General features: G+C 46.7%; 1 long non-coding RNA gene across 3 annotated transcripts in view; it reads right to left on the reverse strand.

Moving 5' to 3' along the window:
• LOC142044181 (uncharacterized) overlaps positions 1–21,672 on the reverse strand; it is a 44,313-nt gene extending 22,641 nt beyond the window's left edge. For 2 of the 3 annotated variants that reach the window (XR_012654236.1, XR_012654235.1), the window contains exons 1-4: positions 21,556–21,672; positions 7,350–7,658; positions 5,833–5,961; positions 5,116–5,212 (exon numbers count right to left, since the gene is read on the reverse strand). This is a non-coding gene — a long non-coding RNA (uncharacterized LOC142044181). The remainder of the gene's footprint in view (positions 1–5,115; positions 5,213–5,832; positions 5,962–7,349; positions 7,659–21,555) is intronic. The other variant, XR_012654237.1, reaches the window with a different exon arrangement.
• Between the last annotated feature and the right edge of the window lie 1,222 nt (positions 21,673–22,894).

Below are 22,894 nucleotides of genomic sequence, written 5' to 3' on the forward strand. Positions count from 1 at the left end.
GCTGCTGGGGCGTCCCCGGGGGCCGTGTGGGGAGAGGGAAGGGAAGAGCTGGATTTGATGCCACCATTCTAAGCTATTCCAATTTTTCAATGACGCAAACTGGCCACATTTGAAGGAACTTCATTAGAATCCATTAACTTGAAGTTTACAGGTTGGACACGCATACGAGGCCAGTTGCAGCATTACACCAGCATTCACTACAGTTGTTGAAGGAGCTCTGCATTTTGAAGAACTATTTGACCTGATAATAAAAACTAATTAGCATGCAGTCCATTTTTTAAATTTTTTTCAGGCACTGTCTAAATCTCAGCCATCCACCTTTTTGGCTCTAGTTTCAGACTTTCTTCCCAGGAAAATGTTTGTAAAAATAATTTGATATAATTAGAAAAATGATTCATTGAAAATTCATTACTGGAACCCTGTCCCGCGAGTCGGAGTTCAACAGGCTCCAAGACACTTTTTTCTGTGACATGTTACTGCTAAACTGACAGCCAAAGTGACACCTATGTTTGTTTTACAAGAACCGGTTTTTGAGTTCCAGCTCCCAGAGTCAAATAATTATGTGTGATTTGCTACATTTATTAAAACTATCTGTTGATTCTAGCCCCTGTGCCTGGTGAGAGTCCCGACTCCCAACAAGAATGGGAATAACAAGAACAGGATATATATTAATTTGACAGTATCTCACGCAATATCTGCTCGGATGCGGCAGCACTGCTGACAACTGTTACTGTACCTGTTTCTAGGACTCTCAGCACGTGACCACCAGAAACGTGAGCCTGCACTTACACAATCTCTGCCTCCCGTGCTGGTAACACCTGGGAGTTATCGCCACTTCACCCCTTGGAAGAAGGGGGACCGTCACTGCAAGGACAAAGTAAATTTGGATGATGTGACCAAGCCTGAACGATGCCCGAGTTTTAGGCTTTCCAGTGTTCCAAGCGAGGAGCTCTGCTATCCCCCGCTCTCCCCAGGGGTCAGCACAAAGGCTCCCTGCAACTGGAAACCAGTAATTCCAGCCAGGGATCAGCGCTCCCTTCGCCATCCCTCTCTCCATCCCTCTGCACCGGTGTGGAGCCCTTCGGACACAGCATCCCGCTGCCCCCCGCACGGATGCAGCGCAGCATCCCACTGTTCTACCCATCCCAGGGCTTCGCTCCCGGCAAAGAAAAGCACGGTTTGCTTGTGTTTATTAAAAATGGAGATGGCAAGAAAAGGCAACCCTTGAACACATCTCTCCAAGCTGGGATTTTGAGCTTTTAACATCCCTTCAGGTCTGGGACTTTTCAAACACAGCAGAGCAGGCTGGGGGCTGAGGGATGGTAACTCTGACCAATTACAAAGTAATTAAAAGACCCACCGTGGGCTCCACAGAGAAAGCTTTGCATATGGACTTTAATTATTATACCATAGTCTTGCCAGAAAAACACAAAAGAGGATCTCAGGCAGCTCAGAGGATGCATATGGCTTGTGTAGGTGGAGAAAGCTAAGAGACTGTTACTTTGGGTAGGAAGTGGATTTTCTCTCTCCTATAATCTTGTTAAATTACCCTGTTTTGAAATCAATGATTTATATCTCTCTCTTCAAATCCAGAAGGGGAAAAAAACCCCTCTCTAAACAGCAAGTATGTGACAAGCAATACGTTTTCACTTTCATTTATCTTCACATTGCAAAGTTCACTCAGCAAACCAAAAGTGTTAAAGGAAAATACTGGGAAGGACTGGTTAAAAAGAAAACCTTGGCTGAAATGAGATGGAAAACAGATTTCCCGGGTTAGGTAAGTATCAGAAAATAATACATAATGTTAGACATCTGAAAAAGGAAGTAGGAAAATATTTAGGAATTTGCATAACCATTTGCAGCCTCAGAAAAGCACAGAAAAACAGTTTCATTACAAAAGGACATTTCAAATAAGCGGCCATGCCAGGAGGTGCTGCGCACCGTGATCTTCACCGAGAAATAGCAATGCCCTGTGCACAGCACTGTTTTTCTTGCAACTGCCTGTGTATAAGTGGCTGAGGATTCCCAATCAGATTTTCATTTGCGATGCTTGCCGTTTGGGTTTCAGGGAGTCTCCCCTCCCTTTCACACCAGTTTTGCATCTGTGTAGGTCTAGCAGCTTCCATGGGGAATCATCTCTTAGCAACACTCACAAAAATAAAATAAAATAAAAACCCACACAGACCTGAGACAGAGGCCACGCTGCAGCCCACCTGCAACAGGGAGAGCTGGCACACGGGAATTTACACCGACAGCCACGGATTTTCAGACAGGGAAAAGGGAAAAAAACCCCAAAACATCTAAAATCTCTACTTAATGGAATTATATACACTCTACCAGCAAACTGCAAGGAAATGCCAGCAACCGCAGTGCTGCTTCTGGGCACAACACCATCACCGTCGGCCACGACCCTCTCAGCCCAAGGAGCAGGATGAGGAGACCGCGGGGAAACGCAGGGCTGGGAGAGGTGCTGCCCGCTCGGATGCGTTTCCCCCTCTGCCATCCCCGAGCTGGTGCGTGGCCCCACGCCAGCATCTACCCGGGGGGGCTGGCACGCACCACGCTCACCGCAGGTTTGGGAGGAGTTGCCAAAAGAAAAGCAATGCCCACGGGTGGAAACCCAGCGGCTTGGTGGCAAACCGTGCCGGTAGGCATGGTGCATCACAGCAGTGCAAACCAGGCTGCTCCTGATGGCCCAGGGAGTGCAGGTTACCCCTGGAAGAAGTTGCACCTAATAAAGTTCCCCATCCCCTGCCTGCACCCTGCAGCACCTTGCTGGCCCATCAGGGGCTTCCCACCCTCTGCCACTTCAGCCAGCGCAAGCCGCTGCTCGTCTAGCGTCACGGCGAGCAAAGGCTGAAATGCTGACGCGATGCCAGGCTTTACGCCCTGCGAGCTCAAACGATACAAACACTTTGGAGGCAAATGCGCATGTCCCAGCGGGCAATCCTGCACCGGCTGCTCCAGACGATGCTGAGGGCGGTGCGGCAGAAAGCAGGTGCAGAAAAGCAGGTTTTGGTGAAAGCATCGCTGCGGCAACACTGGGGCAAGCGGTGGGTACGGCACCACGTGGCACGGCCGGTTGCCCCCCTGCAGCGTGCCATGCCACGCTGCAGGGTGCAGCCATGCAGTTTTCTACAATACGTGAGAATTTGTCCTCTGGCGTGCAGGCAAGTGCTGGCAGGGATGCCAGCCCACGCTGCCCACATGGCTGCAGAGCCCGAGCTGCCACCCTGGCATGCAGCAGCCCAAGAGCAGCCCTGGACATCAAAGCCTCTTCCCCACAGCTGAGTCCTCCTCTCCCACTCAACCCAAACACTACGAAGTGTCCCATACCCGTTAAGCTCGACGTGCCCAAAACCGGAACAAGTGGGAATGATTTAAGAGGTACCGAGGTTGGCACTTTGGTGACAGTTTGTCCTTGCTGGGCTTGAAGGACAAAGTCGTGTTTTGTTTGCTTATACGGAAGCTTTATTTTCCCCTCGCAGCCCGAGACTGCCGCAGCAAGCCCTGCCGAGGGGTACGAGCCTGCTCCAGGCTGAGGGGACGGGGACCCCGGAGCTGAGCACAGCACGGCTGCGGGATGTGCACGGCTCTACCTGGGCTGCTCCAGCTTTTTAAGCTTAGAGAAGCATGAAAACTCCACACATCAGAGCCAAGAAATTCCCTTACTCAAAATGATTGTGTCCTTTCCCGCAGAGGGGATGCAAGACGCATTTCAGATATTGTCCCCTTGCCTCTGCAAAGCAGGGTTCAAATGACTCTGAAGGCTCCAAACCTCTGCTTGTAGGATGCTGGCGAGTCTCTCCCCCCAGCTCTGGCAAACACTATAGAGTATTATCCAACCATTTTAAGTCTATCCAATCAACGCCTCATCTACCTTCCAATTTCTGAAAGCCCCACTGTGCTGCCGTTGAGCACCAACTCTTCATTACTGTCTCCAAATGGCTCTGTCCTATGACCCAAATGCCTCACGTAAGGTTTCGCCAGCTGCGACAGCAGAGCGGAGCTGGGTGTCAAGGAGTCAGGGGGAAGCACTGACATCATGGACAGACGTCCTTAGCTCTGCTGACTCACTGCTTTTCCCCCCAGCAGGGAAAACACGTCCGAGCACCATGAGCTTTTCCCACAGTCACTGTCGGTGGACCTGCGGCTGAGCAAGGCGTGGGGGAATACAGAAGAGCCCCTTTCTATTTCTGGACCCTGGGTGAGGTGGATGGAAATTGCTAGGCTCCTGGTTCCCGTGGGAAGCCATTAATAACCTCCTAAACACTGTCACATCCTTTAACGTGCGTGCTATTATGGGATGCTGAGAAAGCAGCCATTGGGTTGGTAAGCACATGGGGCTCCTTCCCCCACGCTGCCCACCAGGCACTGCCAGGATGGTCCCACCGTGCCCCAGCCCTGGCTCGGCACAAGACATGACTTTGTGCGCCTGTCCCCACTGCTGACGGTGTATTTGAAAAGGAAATCCTCCCACGTGGCCTCGATGACTGTGAGGGAAATAAAGCCATCTGTTCATTGAGACATGCCTGCTTCAAACCAATTAATATAAAGAGCTTATATTAAAGGATCTCACTTAGATGCAAATCCCCTCTTGTAAACAAACCTTACAGGTCTCGGCCCCAGTCTCTAAAGCAAGTTCCAATCTGATTAGTTACTCCACATGCCTTAAATTCCCCCTTGTAGTTACCAATGAATAAACCTGTAAATTCTACCTTTTTGCTGAGGTATATTAAACACCTACTGAATTTCACCTTGAGGTGCCCTTTTCAGTGACATTTAGTGAAACTGGGACCTCTCTGGGTGAAAGACAAGTAATTTAATTTATTTCTTTGCACTAGCTGTTCTCCAGACCACCACCCACACACCACAGTTCGAGACCTCCACAACGGCACAGCACACACTGAATTTTATCTCCCATATACGCACCAGTGTTGACTATTTTTGGATGACTGCCTAAACCAGAGTGCATCGCACAAGGTGCATAGTTCAGTGTACTAAAAAACAGGAGAATGAATTAACGAGAAGGGTGTCCAGCACCAGTTTTCTGACTTACTTGGAGCAGCAGCCCTAGAAAGCATCTGGGAAAGTGCTTCGTTTAGGTGAGCTTACCTGGGCGGGACGAGGACTGAGTGTTGCTGCAGGAACACCACACACGTCGACTCTATGAACTCTGGACAAGCAGTCGGATGAGGAAACACTACCACCCCTATGGAGGAAAAGCATTTGTTGGTGGATGGTTTAAATGTGGTTAGCAACAGGACGGATCCACAAGCTGCTCCTCCACAGCTCAAGGAAGCCCAAGGAAACTCTCCACAACTCTGAGAGTGAGCCTTTCACACCCCCCACCGATATCCACCTTTTTTTCTCATATAATTCATTTTTATTCTTGGTCTTTCGACTTCCATTTAAACACACAAGCCTGAAAGCTCCTAAAACTGTAGCACAGCCTGGCAAAGCTGTTCAGCAATGTATATCCCTGCCCTTTTTAACTTCAGCCCTAGGCCACTCTCTGCTCCCCACAGCAGTGAAGTGATTCCAGGTCACGTCAGTGGGCATGTGCCCATCAGTAAAAAGGGTTTGATCCTGGGTCAAAAATAGCCTGGCTTCTTTCCCTCGTACATCACTTTTTTTCTGTGCTGTTTAAAAACAGGCAGAGAGAAGCAGGAAAACAATCAAACTATGAGAGCTAATTGAATATTAAGAAGTATACATGTTGAGCCCAGTTCCCTAGGAGGTTTCCAAAGACGGCAATTCAACTTCTTATCCAGGAGCTGCAGTTTGTCAGAGGCAGGCACTGGGAGAAGAAAAGAAGAAATCACCTCAAACCTGCTGAAAGAGCAGGAGACACGCATATGGACATCATGTCTCATTGCTGTCCTTCCCCAAGAGTGGAACAGCTCTTCTGTCAGCCCCCGGACTTCCCAGCCGGTACAGAACAAGTGTCTCCCCCTTGGCCTGGAGGCAACAGAACAGGAATTTTTGGTCTTACATAAAATTCATCACTGAAAGTAAAAATGTGGGTGCCCCGTACCTGTGTGCGGGGCAGAAGCTACTGGGACCTGCCGAGTTGCACTGAAACCAGTGCAAGTAAATGAGGAGTTTGACAGAAAGAGAAGAGCTGGTGCTGGGAACCCTTGTGATTTTGGCATTGAAAGTGTTACAGAAAACATGCCATAAAGTTCCTCTGAGGCTTTAATTTCCCTCCCCCCAATCTTCCTTTGATTTTGATCCCCTCCTTTCCTCGCATCCTTTGAACTTTTAAAAAGGCACTTTGAAGACATGTCATAAAGCAGTGTTTTTATTCAGGATCTCCTCTTTGATGCTCCTGCTGCTGTGTGTGAAGTGCAGCCTCGCAGGATGTGGGAGCCGGAGGAGCCGAAAGCCGAGACGGAAAGGAAAGGACAGAAAAGTAAAAGTGTGGACGCGGTGTTTGTCAATAACTCGCTGGGGCCGCACAGGCGGACACAGGCAGAAGCCCTTATTCTTGCCGAGTGCGTCGACTTCTGGGCTATACCGACCTGGTGTAATTATACCCAACCTGCTCCTCCCAGGGCACCGTCGGCTGGTAAAGCTCAAGGGCTGAAGCGATGGGGATGAAGGAGAGGGGCAGCTGGCTGGTCCTTCATCCCAAAGGCCATCCCCATCTCCCATGTGCTCTCAAGACCTGAGATCTAGGAATAAAATGCTGGAAGAGGCAGCCTACCCTGGGGCAGAAGAAGGGATGAGCAGCCCATGTCCAGGTCCTGTCCCTGCTCCTGACCATCTGCCTCCGAGCTGGGGCTTTTAATTTGGCCTCTCTGCATCCAAAACCACAACGCAATCGATTTGGTTGGGTAAAGGCAACTGCCCGGCCCAAATCAGTCCTATTGCAAGAACTGGTCTTCAGCATATAACACATTTATTCTAAAGAGAGAGGACAGGACACATGGCTATTTTGAAGTAATTGCTAGATGCAAGATTTACTGTATCAACTCTATTCACTGGTTCTTCTATTTCAAATCTAAGTCACTTGCATTTAAACAAATCCTGGTGCCCTCTTTCATAACTTTATTTTGAATCTCAGGAGATGGAGGTGTTCTTAAAGTCCCAAAAGTTAGGATACTATGGTATGGGCAAAATCTTAATTTAAGTTTTAAAAAGGTTTCTAACCACAATGGTTAGGGCAGAACAACTGGAAATAAACAAGTCTAAAAAAACAAAAACCAATTAAAAAAAATTAATGCAAGTAAATAGAAACATATTGCAGATTTAAGTATTATGAACTCTAACCCTTGAATTCTAACCCAACCCTCTGATATGGAGATATGTCCCAACTCACAGTATTTGAGCATTTTGATACCAACATGCCACCACAAGCTGCGCTGGAAGTCCTTGCCACCAGGCAGTCCCTCCCAGCTCCTGAAGCATCAAGCTGAGCCCCCCGAGGGTCCCCGCAGGGGGTTTCTCTTACAGAAAACAGAGTCCTCAGCCATGAGCAGCCAGGCAGGAGGGGGACAGGCAGGCTTTTCTCATGAAAACGCCAATCCAACACGCGAGGAAGAGGCTTTTTCTTCCAAAGAGGGATGGTTCAAACGTGATGCTAACTATTTGCCACGATAGATAGCATCTGTGCCATGTGCTTTGGGATTGCCACAGTATGTTATTGGATCTGCCTGTCAGAGAAAGACAGAAAGACCAAAGAAAGGATTACATGCAACTGTATAATTTTGCATTTACAGCTACTTAAATATTGAATCAGTGCTACAGGATTATATACATTTGATATTTCCTGGATCAAGCAGACTGTGTAATTCATCGTGATCAAAGTTACAAGGAGGGTTTTTTTCTTTAAAAAAAAAACAAAAAAAACAAAAAAACCACCAAACCCCACCTTCAAAATAACTCTGCCAGCAAGCAGGTTTTATTTTCACCAAACCACACTCACTTTATTTCTCCCAGTGTCAAGCAGTCTCCCTTCATGACTTGGAAGCCAAAGTAAGGGTCTCACCACCCACCATTGCTGAACCACCACGGCTATCAACTCTCAACGAGCCCATCCAAAGAGTGCGCGGCTGTTTCTGTGCAGCACGTGGGAAAGAGTGGGAAAGCAGGGTAACCCCAGCTGTAACGCCCGCTACGGCATCCCTGCCCGGGTCCCATCAGGGGCAGCTCCTCTCACAGGGCTAATTCACACTCCAGTGGAAAGCAAAACTTAAATAGGAGATCACGGCACTTGCCACCAAAGCCGAAAGCAGCACAGCTGGGAGCTGCCTGTGAGAACAGCCCTGCCTGCTGCTCACCGAGACCTGGCAGGAGCGGCGGAGTGGAAACGGGGCACTGGCTTGATAAACGGGAGGAATACCACGAAAGCTGGTTTTTGACTCCTCCCAAAGATAGGGAAAGGGAGGACAATGTTGTCACAGGTCCCCTCCTGCCTTGTTGTTTCCTCAAGGACAGGGAAGGCCCCATCATCTCCAAATGCTGTGGATACATGAAGGTTTCTGCACCGCGTCTGCACGTCCCGTGCCGCAGAGCACGTCAGAGCAGAGCCCCTGCTGCCGGGCTGCCCCGACCTTGCTCCCAACACGGCACTTAGCCTGGCAGCGATTTCAGCCAACGTCATGGCAATGGCGTCACAAACTCTGGGGAGCTGCAACACCAAACACCTCCAGCTCTCTAGCATCATGAAAAGATGAATTGCCAGTCCTCTCCTGCTTGCTTGACTAGAGAAGGCACTACAGGCACCAGCCACTGCAGGATCGCGTGACAATATAGGGGGTTGGTTTGTCCATATCGGGACTCTCTACCTTTATGAGAGATCATCACATGCTACAGATTACCACAATCTTGCATCTAAGTGCCTCACAGCGTGTTGCCCTGTGACATGGAGAGTGAGAAATGGGATAGGGAAAACAAGGAAGATTTGAAAAGACATGTATTCCCTTAATTTATGCAACATTTCATAGCAGCACTGCAAGTTTCTGAGCAGAACTAATCTTAAGGAAAGGGCCTTCACTCAAGATGCAGATTTCTGTGGCTCTGTACCACAAACAGTCATATGGGCAAGTTGTCAGGTGCCAATCCCACAAAAATCTAATGCTACATGCAAGCTAATAATTATTGATAGGCGGAAAACTGAGACAAGACTTGGAAAACCAAATGGCGAGGTCTAAGCTATCCCTTACTTCCCTTTACATCTTCAGAAAGTCAGGAAGCGATGAAGTCGTGCTGTGCTGCACTCCGTGAGCATCCCTGCCTGCAAGGACGCTGCGCTCCCCACAGCTGCCAAAGCCTCCGAAGGAGCCGCTCCCCACGTACAGCGGTCCTGCACCGCTGCAAGGTTACGGTCATCCAACGTTCCCCAACACGCACGTGTGATATCCCCACAGGGAACAACACTGTGCTGCTCTGAGCATCTCTTGCCACCCAACACCCACGGATCAGCCCATCAGCTCCAGGACTCGGTGGTGGTGGTGGGATCACCCCACATCCCTTCCCACCCCCAGCTGCTCCAGTCATAAAAGGCCCTGCTGTGAAACATGCAAAACAGCATTAAATAATCAAAAAAAGTACTAAATAATCCTGTGCATGCATACTACACAATCACCAAGAACGGGTATTCAGCTTCCAAGTCCATCCCGTGGGAAGACGATGAAGCTGCCCAAGCAGAGGGAAGCAGATGATGAGCTCACCACCAGCACCAGATCTTCAGACCCAGGGAAAGTGCATGGTTCAAAGCACATTCTCCTTATTTAAGTACCTTTTCCTCAAACTAGAAAGCTCAGAGCTGCAGCCCCAGCTTAGGTTAGGTGACTTTTTTTCCCCTCCTGAGTTTCTTTCTGAACTAGAATTGGATATTTCCGCAGCAAAGCTGTTTTTGCAGTGCAGGCCTCCGTGGCACGACGCCACCGGTCAGAGCCTCTCAACTTTATTTAACCTTTGTGTAGGGAATTGCATTAACTCATCGCAAGAGAACCTCTCGGGCAAGGGAGAAACAGATGTTCAGGCATTAGATAAGCTACAAGCAAGTCCATGGTGTTCATCAGCAGGGATGTGTGGTGGGGTTTGGTTTTGTTATTTTTCAAGGCTGACCAGTGGTAGGAGTTATTCAAGAAATAAGTAAAAATTATCCTGAAAACTGCCTGAGGGGCTTTTCAAAGAATGTTTTTCCTCGGTTAGTCCTTTTTACCTGCAATACTGATTTCTTTCCGGTTTTGGGTTTTTTTTTTTCTTTTCTTCTTAATTACAGCCAAGTATCTGCTCCTGAGACTGAATGCAGATGCAGCTGGAACAGGAAATTTTAACTTGCTTCCAACCTGGGAATTTTGCACTTTAAACTTGAGATAAGGATAATTTTAAAGACACATGTCCCTTAACAAAAGACAAATACACTTCCACAGCACTCCTGAGAAACCAGTACTGGAGAAAACAGCAAAATCTAAAGAGCTATTATGATTCTAGTGTGCATTTATTAAATTAGCCCCACTTCAGACACTTCTCCCTGCTTGGTCTTTAAAAAACCACTAAAATATGGACGTGAAAATTATTTCTTTTGATTTTGTCTAACTTGTCAGGCACCTGTTTGTTCTGCTAGGAGCTCAAACTCTCTACTCTGTGATTGAAGGCAAAGCAGGTCTCTGGAGGTAAAATCTGGCCATCGCTTCTTCATTAACTGTGCGTAAGTAGACACAGACACACTTGCACCCCGGTGAAACCTCACATTTGAGTTTTTCAAAGTGCTTCATGTGCGACAATTAATTTCACTAGAGGCCAGCTTGCACTGCTCAAAGACGTGGTTTTAAGTCAACTTATTTAAACCCTGCATAAACTGCTGCAAAATTGCTCGCATTTGCATCAATAACTGGCTGACTTTTTATGTAGATAAGAACTGAACTATTGCATAAACTCCAGCCGTTGACAGGCAAGTTCTGGTAAATCCGCACATAGTCTTTTATAAGTTACTGTCCCAAACAACGTTAGTTCCACCAAACTTTCAATCCACAGAGAGAAATAACTTGTCCAAAGCCAGCAAACACAAAGCTCTACAGATCTCAGAAGTCTTGGATAAAGGAATTGTAATTGTGACTCAGCAACACAGTTAAGCTTCAATTTAAGTGTGTGTGTATATATATACACATCCAAAACTCAAGCCCTGAGGCTTTCAACCTCCTTAAGCCCTGCTCTCCCACTTGCATGGGGCATCTCCCCCACGTTGTCCCATTGCCCCCGGGGCTTCCCAAGAACTTTCACCACGAGGAGAGAGCTCGTCGGCTGCTCTGCCACCGCCAAACCCACTCTTCAGCAAACTAGGTCAAATTCAAATGCTTTGCTCTTAGCTGAAGGTCACTACTGTCTCCCCAGCCTGCACTGGGCAAGCTAAAATGTATTTACATTGAGAAGATGCGGAGAGGTTTTGAAGCTGGAAGTGGTTAGAGGGAAAAACAGGCTGTTAAAGAGAGCATGTGCATGAGCATGCATCTAAAATGGTGAACACAGAAGGAGGAAAAAATTAAAAAAACAAATCAGCAGACATTTCTCTCAAAGGGCAAGAGCGCTAGTCCTGCCTTCCCTGCTCCTGGTCAAGTGCCGATAGGTGTTCCTCGGACCAACTATAGCACTGACTAGAGGTAAAGGTCTTGGATAACATTTGCAGAGTGCTTTGACATGGAAAGTCCAAATTCCCCTTTACGGAGGCAAAGTCTGACAAAAGCATAATGGAAACAGGCTTCCGACAGACAAAAAAGTGACTCCCTGGCACACACACAAGCCCACGCAAACTTTCCAGCCTGCCCTCCAAGTGTGAGCACTGGTGTTTCCATTAAGAGCCTGAAAGCTCAGAAAGCATCCGGAGAAAAAGTAAACTCATGATGAGACTGAGCATGACTTTTTGCTTGAATTTCTGCAGAATTATTGCAAGTAGTTTTGCAACAGGAGCGGGGATTACCCCAGTAAATTTGCGAGTGTCTCTTCGGAGTGCTATACAGATAGTCATATAAATTTAGCCATTTGAGACTATACATCTGAAATTATTGCTGGGAAGATCCGTCAGAGGAGACTTCATACAGAGGTACGTTGGAAATAGCCCTAGATCTGGAGCCATACTGAACTTTAGGAAAGCCCAAATGTGGACGAGGCTGCCTCTCCTGCCGCTGGCTCCCCAGCATGACCCCACCACCAAGGTGGGCTCCGGGAAGCCTCAGGAAGGGGACACATCTTGACATGGAGGTTGCATCATGGCCATCACTCATGCATCATACAGACCATCTCTTCTGTCCCGATGCCACGGCTGTGAAAGCTATAGCGTTGCCTGCACAGGAAAGTTATGCTAGAAGACTAATTAAAGTATTTTGGCTGTCTTTTAATGAAACTCGGCAGCTGGAAGCAGGCACGGAGCCAGCGCCACGTGACCGCTCAGTTCTCCCTTGGACACATTTCAGGAATCTCTTTGCTGAAGTATCCAGTTGTCCTGCACGACTTTTTTTTCCCCCCAAACTGAACTAATCAATGTCCGGCTGCTAGTTATCATGGAGGAAGAGGGAGAAACGCGCATGGAAAAGCTGTTGTACATCAACCTCTGTATTATAAATATGCTAGCGATACAGCTATACACAGTATTTTACTCCACCATTTATCGTCACACAAGCAGAAAGGCTGTAAGCGGATGAGTGTCTGCCATGGAGAGCAGTTTTAAGTGAGGTTATTGAATTCTTGACTTAAGCCCATTTTTCTGGTTTCCATGCAAACGTCAATGAATTTAAAAAGGGAGCATTCAGTCCGGACCTTCTGATTCAGACAAAATACAGTATCTCTCTATATGGGGATTATACTCTTGCTTGGCAGAGGGATGAATCCAATGGATTCCTTCTGCCTCTCACAGTTACGACCCCTGACTTCCTCAAAGCACACTTCCCCATTACCTCCATCGGTTGCTGCGGCTGTTCTCATGAGCACTGGGCAGAAACACATATTCTAAACGCGTAGGAATATATATACTTGCACCTCATACATGTACATACACACACATACAGGTGTGTGTCCAGGACCAAAGACAACAGGAATGTAAATATGTTTTACGCTTAATTATGGAAAGTACTTTGGCAGGAGGTGGCCAGGGGCACAAAGAGCTACTATTCAGATTCCTCAAGCCATGGCGTCCATTCATTACACAATCAACAATATTTAGACAGTATGGGCTAGTTCCTTCCTTCACAAGGTAACTTCCTCCGCCTGGCAGCCCTCGGGCAGGCTATAAAATGACCTTATGCTTAAGGACAGTGTCAAATAAAATAAGCAAAGGAAAACCGTGCCTGCTCGCTCTCCCTGCATCTCCACCGTTGTTTCACGGTTCTCTTCCTCTTTGTCTTCAGGGTGCAGGCAACTTCTCTGGTTGAAAGGAGCTGAAAAGCTCCCGACGCGGATGCCCCCGTGCTGCCCGGCAGGCAGCAGCCTGGGCGCGCTGGGCGATCCGGCTGTGTGGTACACGCCAATGGCTGCACAAAGCAGGCTAGCGGGCATGCACCGCGCGTGGGGAAGGCAAGCGAAAAAAATAATGACGGCGTGCGAAGTAAGGCTTGCTTATTAAGCCCAAAGGAATTTCGGTCTGGGTTCTGCCTCTCCCATCTCTCCCCCTCCCATTTCCAGCCTTCCCCAGGCAAACGCTCTCCTATGAGATGCCCAAATGTTTTCTTGCCTTTCCGCCGTGCGGCTTTGCTAGCAATCCCTTTCTCACTGTGCAGTGCCCCATTCCGATCTGCTACCCGTAACATTCGGTTCCAGACCACAAGGCACACTGGCTTCTGAAAGTCTGGCTCTAAAACCAAATAAAAAGCTTTTCATTGACACTCAAACGTAGGTGCAGCAAGTCAAAAGCCTTATTTTCGTGTTTTACAGTGTTCCCACCTGAATAAATTCATTTTAAGTGCCACTTTTCCATTTGTGGATTATGAAAAGTTGGGAGGTCTGGATGCCATAGCAAGGTACCAAAAAGCAATATATTACCCACTGCAGGAGTCTGTCGGTGCTGCTCTAACCTGCAGCCACCGTCACTGCAAAGCTTTGCAGAGCACTGACCCTCGCAGCCCCCCGAGCGCTGCCTCGGACCGGCAGCCGCAGGCAGACGGACAAGAGCAGGTCCACCACTCGCAGGAGGGACGGCAAGTAGCCTGGTAAGCCGTAAAGCTATGGCGGGACTTGAATGTGACATGGCCCGGTGGAAAAAAATTACTAATATAAAATTTTTCCTAATCCACCCACCTTCCTGCTCCCCTTTGGAGCAGAACAGCTCCATTATACCGCTGGGTTTGCTGAAGCCAGAACCTGCGTGGGGAAAGGAGGGCTTCCACCGTCCCTCAGCATGAACACACACACACAGCTCAGATCAGACTGCGTTTCTTGCAAGGACGCAGTTTAGATACAGATGTGATTCTGCCCACTTTCAGCTGTAATGCACACATGTAATTTAAGGCAACGATGCGCCTGTGGGTGTAAATGCAAGTGCACGCAATAGATGTAGGCACACTCACCTTACACATTAACATCTACAGCAGAAATCTGGAGAAATAAAGTGGCACAGGATTGTTGGCTCTGCCCATATTTAATTTTTCAGACATTTTTAATCACATGGAATGATAGCTGAGGTGTGTCAGAGCATCACTGGCTACGGATCCAGAGGGCAGAGATGCTCTGTGTGCACAGCTAAAAGATCTGAAGTTCTGTCCACAGTGGGAACATGTATCATCCTATTAAACACAAAATATCAGCAAGCTTAGCATCTTTCATAAAGAAGGATTCACCAAGTTTAAAATCCAGATCACAACAACTCCAAAAGCAAGAGGTACTATATAAGCCTGCTTCTTCCCATTTAGCCTACAAAAGGTTTGGCCCAGCCCTCGGTAGCTCTAGCAAAACACAGAAGGTTTAAGTTTATTCCACTCATGCAAGGAAACTTCTCTGACAACTCAAACATGCATTTGGCTGAGAAGGCTGCAGCATATGGTTCCTGACTCCTCGCACATACCAACCTTTCACAGTAATGCAGGGACAGAAGCACTAGGTGGCAAAAAAAGCCAACAGGTCCTTATTAATTACACTCTGGAAATCAGCATTAATGTATCTATAAAATTTCAGGTAGTTTAATAACATCCATGGCGGGTATCAGCCCATATACCCATCAGCATATTTTACTGTTCCCAATGGAGCAATGGAAGCGAGGGCTCACAACTAGAGAAAGAAAAGGGGGGAGAAAGCGGTTAAACCCCAAATTGCTACTAAATAAATGTTACCAAAGTACAAATAGCATCTTGCTGGATTTCTGTGCACTGTTTCCTTCCTGGTAATGGCAGTGTAATAAAGCATCAAAATAAACAGTAATCAAAAAAAAAAAAAAGCCTAGAATTGGTCTGTATTCCAGATGAGAAACATCTGCAGGGGTAGATCAGCAGATCTTTTCTCTGTTTCCTGGGCAATTAGTTGGACAATGCTGCACTCTTATAGGTAAATTTATTCTCCCAGCCTCTTCTATCACCTCATAAATTAAATCAGTATTTTTGGAAAGGAAGGAAAAATCAATAAATACCTCTAGATAAATAAGAGCAAAAGACTCCCTTAGATGTAGTTTAGATGCCTGCCTTCATGAACATTTCCTGTACAGCCCTTCTCATTTCTAGCAGTGTTTTCTCAAACGGATGGAGGAAAACAACAACCCTCAAATGCTTTAAAATTTAAAAATAAGACTGTAATTTTTCCTATACTAGAATGAATATAAGAGAACGGCAGGATTAGACCAATGTATCAACTGTCTGACTTGTTACCAGACAATAAACAAGGACAGTCTCATTAATTTTGGAAACACTACTGCCAGTTATGAAAGCATTGTGTTTGCTATACACATTGATTAGAAAAGGTCTTGTCTTGAACTAATAAAGCAGTAAATGAGCTGAAATTGTCTTTTCTTTATTTTTAATATGATAAATGGAATAAACTATGAGTACATCTGTTCCAAGCCTCTCTTCCACAACATGCTATGTCCGAAAAGCCTGAAAAATGTTCTTTTCTATTCCAACATTTCAAAGTAATGATTTTCTGCAAAGCATCACCTACAAAACATCCATCAGTGCTTACACAGTTTAATCCTCATTCTGCATGTAGTTCACTTTCTGAACTAAACCGCATTACATGGGGAGGAGAGAACAAGCATTAGCCAACAAATAAATCATGGGCATCGTAGCCCATCGACCTTGCAAACATTCCTCAGCACGTTGGCACGGCTCAGACGTCTGTGACCACGCTCTTATCAAAGAGCCAAGGCTTTGGTTGAGGCACCCTCCCGCGAAGACCAGGAAGGCTGGCCAGGTCCTCGGCTGGGCTGGCAAAGGCACGCAGAGCTCGGACCGAAGCCTGAACCAGCTCTCCAGCCCGGGGCGCAGCTCTGCGAGATGCCGCCTGCAAGGTGCCAAGAGAGCGAGAACGTTTCACCTCACACCCAACACGCGGATTTGGGGGGGATACGGGATGCAGGGCTTCGTTCCGAGCTGCTCTCTCTAGTCAAAGCCCTGGGAATTCATTGGCATGAGCAGACCCTTCCTCAGTCAATACCACATTTCCCCCGCAAACACCAAGAAACGGGCTTCGCGGCAAACTCCATCTACAGAGGAGTTGTGACGGAAGAAGCCCACCCCCTGCCCACGGAGGGGCCGCGGCCACACAGCCCCCCCCAGCCCAGGGACTCCCCCCCAGCCCAGGTCCCTGCGGCACCTCGGCTCCAAGTTTCCAGGTTGACCAGTCCCAACTGATTTCTTTCAGAAAAGTCGCTGGCATAATAATAGGAAGAAGCCAGAGGGCCAGACATGGTGCTCCGTTTTAACCACAAACTATTTTTCCTCTCCCATTATTACTATATTTTTTAAACCTTGCTGTTTATGTCTCTGAGCATCCCCCCAGCAGGGCAAACCCCTGGTCACCTTGAACAGGGATATGCACACAAACTGCTATTATTTTAAAAACATTGCCACCAAATAGCAAAAGAGAGTCCATATGCAAATCTGTGCAATACTGCAGCAGTCCTTTTCTCTAGTGAGACTCCACGCTACTGTATTTTTCAATGGAATAAACACCGAACTTCATTTTTTGCCCAGGAGCTGTGATGACAGAGCACATTAAGGCAAATACATGGTCCGGTTTTGGCACCTCCCAGGATCAGTTCAGCTGGAGCTGGGAATGCAGACCTGCTCCCTGCACCACCTCTGAATGGGAACTCAGTAAAGCAGCAAATACAGAAAAAAAAAAATCAGCAGATAACGAACACCTTATTTTAGGCTGTGGTCAAGTCATTTGCTTTTCTGAGAAGGGATTTTTTTAATTGTATTTAGTGGGTTTTTTTAGGGCAGCCACAGTGAAGTTTCTACATAAAGGAAAAGCAAACAGCTAAAGAGTCCTCCTTGGGCTTTGATCCTCCCTGTGGAGAGTAAACCATGAAGTGTTTGTTAAAATCCTAATCCGATTTAAAACTGCTTTTGAATGCGTTAGGGGAGGAAGTGCTGGCTCTCGCTGTCCTGTCCAGCCCAGGTTTTTAAAGCCGTGTTACTCCACTTGTGCAAAAGCAGTATCCCCCTCCCAGGCAGTTGTTGCTTCAGCCAAAACCACCCACCTAGAGATTCATTCCAAATGGGCAGTTAATACATCTCTTCTTTTAGGTACCCTTCTGCTCCCTGAAGAAAGACTCATTTTCTCAGCAGAGGTAACAGCACACCTCGCTGGGGTGCGATGGTGAGAGGAGGGGTCCCCTCACCGGCCCCCACCAGCCCAGCTGGACTCTGCCCAGCTTCCCGAATCCCTTGCTGCATTCCACATCTCCAAAGGCAAGTAGGAAAGGAAATTCCTAGGCTGGGACACACAGCATTTGCCACCTTCACCTCCTTTCTAACACACGATTAGACGGTGGTGGAAGGGGTGTCAGCACAGTCCCACGCCGCAGGGCTGACTGCAATCACTGTCGGGCCATCCCAAAAGTCCTGACTCCTCAAAAGAGAACAGAATACTTGTATCGGCAATATTGCAGATCCAGCCAATTTCTATTGATCGCTAATTAATGAGTTGCTGGAGCTCTGTGCAGCTCCCCAGCAACTAAGCTCTCAACTGCATAAAGCAGGGGAAGGCAGTTCAAGCAAGAGCAAGAAGCCTGCTCAGTGCTGGCAGTCACTAACAGAGACTTGAAAATCCTGCAGAGTTGGATAGTTGCTTGACATGTCGTTATTCTACTGACACGCCAGGAAGCCTGAGCACCGCATGGACGCCCGGTGCATGAACACGCATCTCAGGTCATGGAATACGAAGCCCAACATGAATGAGACCCAAGTAACCGGCCGTAGCAGGTACCAGAACCACCACGAGTGCTCATCCTGGGCAAAGCCCTGGATCTCACCTGGGCCAGTGCAACGAACCCCACTGATAACACGACCCCGCTTACAGCCACCCCAACAGCAACGAGCAGCTCTTGCACCCACTCTGCTAAAGAGCATTTCTGTGATGGGGATCTGGATGGGGATTTTTGTTAACATAAGTTGAACTCGGCACATAAAACTATTTCTACTTTCTCTTTTAAAAATACCATTTCAAAGGGAATCAGCATCAAGGAATCTGCAAAAACCTGATATTGTCGACCAAATTTCAGCTGCTACATATTTCCCTTGTTAACAAAGGAAGACAACTTGTTCTTGGGAAAAATGTGATGCCACAACCCACCCACCCACCCGGCACCTCTGCGGGGGCTCCCCCATTCCCACCCTGCTCCTCAGCAGCTGCTTGGGTACCAGCAGTCCCCTCCAAAAGGCTTTACTGACTCGCTTTGAGACAAACTGCTGGCTAGACATTTTGAGACTTCTGAAAATACATAGGTACAAGGAGCAGGGAGCGATCAGGGACGCTCGTTTCACTGCAGGTCTGAGCTCGGCACAGGCTTTTAGCGTAATGGGAGTGCACTGCAAAGCCTAATGAGTGAAGTTGTTTTGAGAGCACAAAGTGTCCTTAGTCTTCGCAAAATGGAAAATTTGTAAGATGTCCGCAGGCAAGCCAAGGAAAACACAAACTGCGTGCCTGCCATGGCATGGGGGCACAAATGCTGTTATTGTGACAAAGTCGCGCATCTAGTCACACAAATTACCACAATGCAGAATTCCTGAGTTCAAAGAAGAAAAGCAAAAGTACTGTCAAAATGAGCCACGCTTAGGGCCAGGGTAAGCTTGACTGCATTCCTTCAAATGGTATGGTGCTTCCTTTCTTTTGGGAAAGGAGAGGGAGGAAATGGGATCCCACTTATAATTTAAATGTACAACAGAAAAATCCCACAAACTTCTGAAATAGGCTCCAGCTGTCCTGGATAACTCATACCTCCCCCAGGCATCCAAGGGCCCAGGCAAAAGCCACCAGCATCGGGAGCTGGCACTTGCCACCAACCCCTCACAGATGCAGCACAACGGTGGAGCATCCTTTGCCATCTTCACATCCAACTGCACAGAGAGGGTCCAGAGCGCATCCAGGAGATCAGAGGCTAAAGATTATTTATCTAAGAAGACATGTATTTCTACAAAGCTTCACCACTCAGGGCAGAGTTAATGAGGTTTGAAGCACGGATAGCCTGCCCAGAAGCACTGGCCTTGCTCTTCATTAGCAGGTGGAGTTGGGCTGTGTCTACGAACACTCATGTACATAACCCAGCTGTGCATTGCAGCACTATTTTCACAGCAGAGCTCTTTCAGGATTAAAGATGTCCAACTCGAGAATGCCCACATTTAAGACCAGGAGGACAGAGATGCAGCACGAATACTGGCCAGAGAGCAGCGCTGCCTGGATGCAGAGAGTGGAGGGGGTTGCCCGCAGGTCTTGCGGCACGTCAGCAGATGGGTTTTCATGCCACCCATTGTTTATTCCAACACCTTATTATTCTCTGTGGTTTGCTGTCAAAAAAGAGCATCAATCTTTATTGAGGGATTATCTGGAAATGCAACTTGGCATCGGTAAGCCTGTAGCCCAATGACTCATTTCTTACAGAGCCAGAGAGGTGTAGGACCCTGCTACACCAGGAGCTGTGCAGCCAGAACGACAGCCCTGGCTTCAAAGAGTTTATGAAGGAGAAAAACTAGAACTTTAAAGATATAGGATCGTCACACCTGGATTCTGTCACTGTAGCAGGATAAAACAAAGCTGTGATCCAACCTTCTTTGGTCAAGCGTGGATCGGAAGATGAACGTACACATCTCAGCTTGCCACGTCATTATTTTCTATATGTACAGTCCACTAAGAGATCGTTAGGACCAGAGAGTTCAACATGAAAACTAAAGCCCCAGAACACTGGGATCAGAAATGCGCTGGTAACTGGCAAGATGTCAGAACAGTTTCCTTGGCTGAAGCCAAAAAGCAGCGATTTTGCCTTGGAACTGTTTATAAATCCTGGCTCCAGAAAAGCTTAAGAGACTCAATGTGATCATTCACACAGTAAAATGAGTCTGCGTGTTTGCCGGGCGCAGGTGTCAGTTCCGGGGAGATCGAATAGCATGGTTCTTCAGGGGGAAAAATGCTCTTCCATGTGCCAATGCACATTTAGTCATGACTGCAGCTCTCAGGTTACTGGATCCCAGCTTGAACATGGTCTAAGAGCTGCTTCAGCCCAACAATTAATTACTTAATGTTTTTCAGAAAACTTCAAAAGGTATGAACAGGGGAAAGACAACATGAGGAACCTCCCCTCCCTTCCAAGAACAACTTTTAAAGAGCAAAGTGACCTTTACTTCAGGAGAATGTGCTTATGTAGCAAGAACGTTATATTTTTTTAAATGATCTCTTTTCAAACAATTAAAATACACACCCACACCATATGCAAGTACGCAAGTCAAAAAATCTCTGCTTTACATCACACACAGCACTTTTAAATGACAACTCCTTTTTCCGGGGTGGAAAATCACAGTCAGCATTTGTATATAAATATTATTACACAGCTTGAACGTACAAGCCAGGAAACAGAGAGTGCTGCATGACAACGTGCTAAAAATTCCTTGCTGCATTTTTTTTATGTTAAGAAACCAGTACTGTTTGTACAGTAATCCCATTGTCACACACAGTGTTGTGCTTACAGGGACTGGCAGTGCACACAGCTACAGAACCAACACTTTGTCCTAAAACCAAAGTACAACAGCACGTAGGAAATAGTCTCAACATCTTGTGATACTGACGCACTGCTCTCCTGAAAATTGCAGATTAATTTAACCTGTGCATACATTAAATCCCAAGCTATTGTCATGCACTGACTACACATATGCCTGTGAACAGTAAGATTTTAATTAGGAGTGTGAGCATGTCCTCCAAAAAGAAACAGATGAAAACACCATGTTGGCATGCATTCTCTTTAAAGTAATAGTAATATTACTTGTCTTAATAATATTAATTTATTTTAAAAGTAGTTTTTATTAGACAGATTTTCAGTCAGAGCAATCCTCTTTCATAGCCTACAAGTGACTAACAGGGCCAAAGACTAGATCTTGACTTTGTTTTGGGCTAAGATCAAGCTTAGGATCAGCTTACCATGCAATAGCTTGAGCCTGTCTGTTGAGTGGCATGAGATCCTAATTTCTTCTGGGAGATTTTTACTTGCTATTCACGGCCTAGAGAGACAGTAGTTTAATAGTCTAGGGCTTTTACATCTCCAGACAACAAATGACAAAACCTGAAATCTCCAGCCTTCTGTTCATCAAATTCTAATCCCCCCGTATCAAATGATGAACTCTCTACTGCTAAAAATACACCAAACTGGTCTACGCTAGCTGTTTAAGCATCCATAAATAGTGGTTTGTTTTTTGGAAGCCACACACTTCCATGTGTCCACAATGTGCTGTTTGACTTTGAAAACAAAAACACTTCCACTGGAGATACACACTGTTCCATTAAAAAAGTCTATTCAATCCCCAAGGCATGAAAACCTTAAATGGGGATAAACCACGTCCAGAACACGCCTATCACAAATATCCTACTGACAAAACATTACACACTTTTTGGGATACTGCAGCATTCACATTAAATAATTTCTGTTTGTAAACACTAAGATCATCAAATACAGAGTAATAAAAGAAACTCCATTACTAACACAGATACACCGCAGGGATTAGCAGAGCTTGAAAGTGCAAGAGAGGTCCTAGTCAGGGTTGTCCTTAAACAATCTTACTAGGTTCCTGCAAAGGTAACTTTAGCATCTTTGACAAGTCATTTCAGGCTTCATAAGAGAGCCTGGGACAAAAAAGGGACACATGACATCCCCCAAAGTATATTTTTTTAGGAAAAAACACAGCTGAGTGGTAAGATCCCACCTGGGATGCAGAAAATGGGAGAAGTGGAATACAGTGGTGGTTTCCATTCAACCTCTGGTTTCACTACTCTACAGATTTCACTATAAATTGCTGAAGAGCAACAGCAAAACCTTCCCCACACCCTTTGGAGCTTCCAACCTCAGAGCCCTTCAGCCGAGTCCCCAGCAGCTGGAGGAGGGCCTCCTGTCTGAAATAGCCCAGGGACCTTCTCAGTAGGACAAATCCACATCATTTTATTAATCATATCACTGAATTTGTCTAGGTACGACAAAAAATTATGAGGACTCCCTGCCCCTTCGGCTGCCAAGCTCCTGTCAGGGATAGCAATTAGCAGATCAACTACCAGAATTTCACATTCCTGACAATTCTGGGGGCCAAAATTTGATTTGATTATGAAAATTCAGAGTCATTTCTGGACTGTAACCATTTCATTTCTAATGACTTTGATAAGTAAGACAAGTTTTGAGGTGAAATCTCAAGTCTCTTTCAACACGTGCTTTAATGAAAAGGAATTCACAAAACCAATGAATAAGCAGGTCAAAATCTCTACAAACAACTTC

The sequence above is a fragment of the Buteo buteo genome, chromosome 24, assembly GCF_964188355.1.
Source record: "Buteo buteo chromosome 24, bButBut1.hap1.1, whole genome shotgun sequence".
Classification (NCBI taxonomy): Eukaryota; Metazoa; Chordata; class Aves; order Accipitriformes; family Accipitridae; genus Buteo; species Buteo buteo.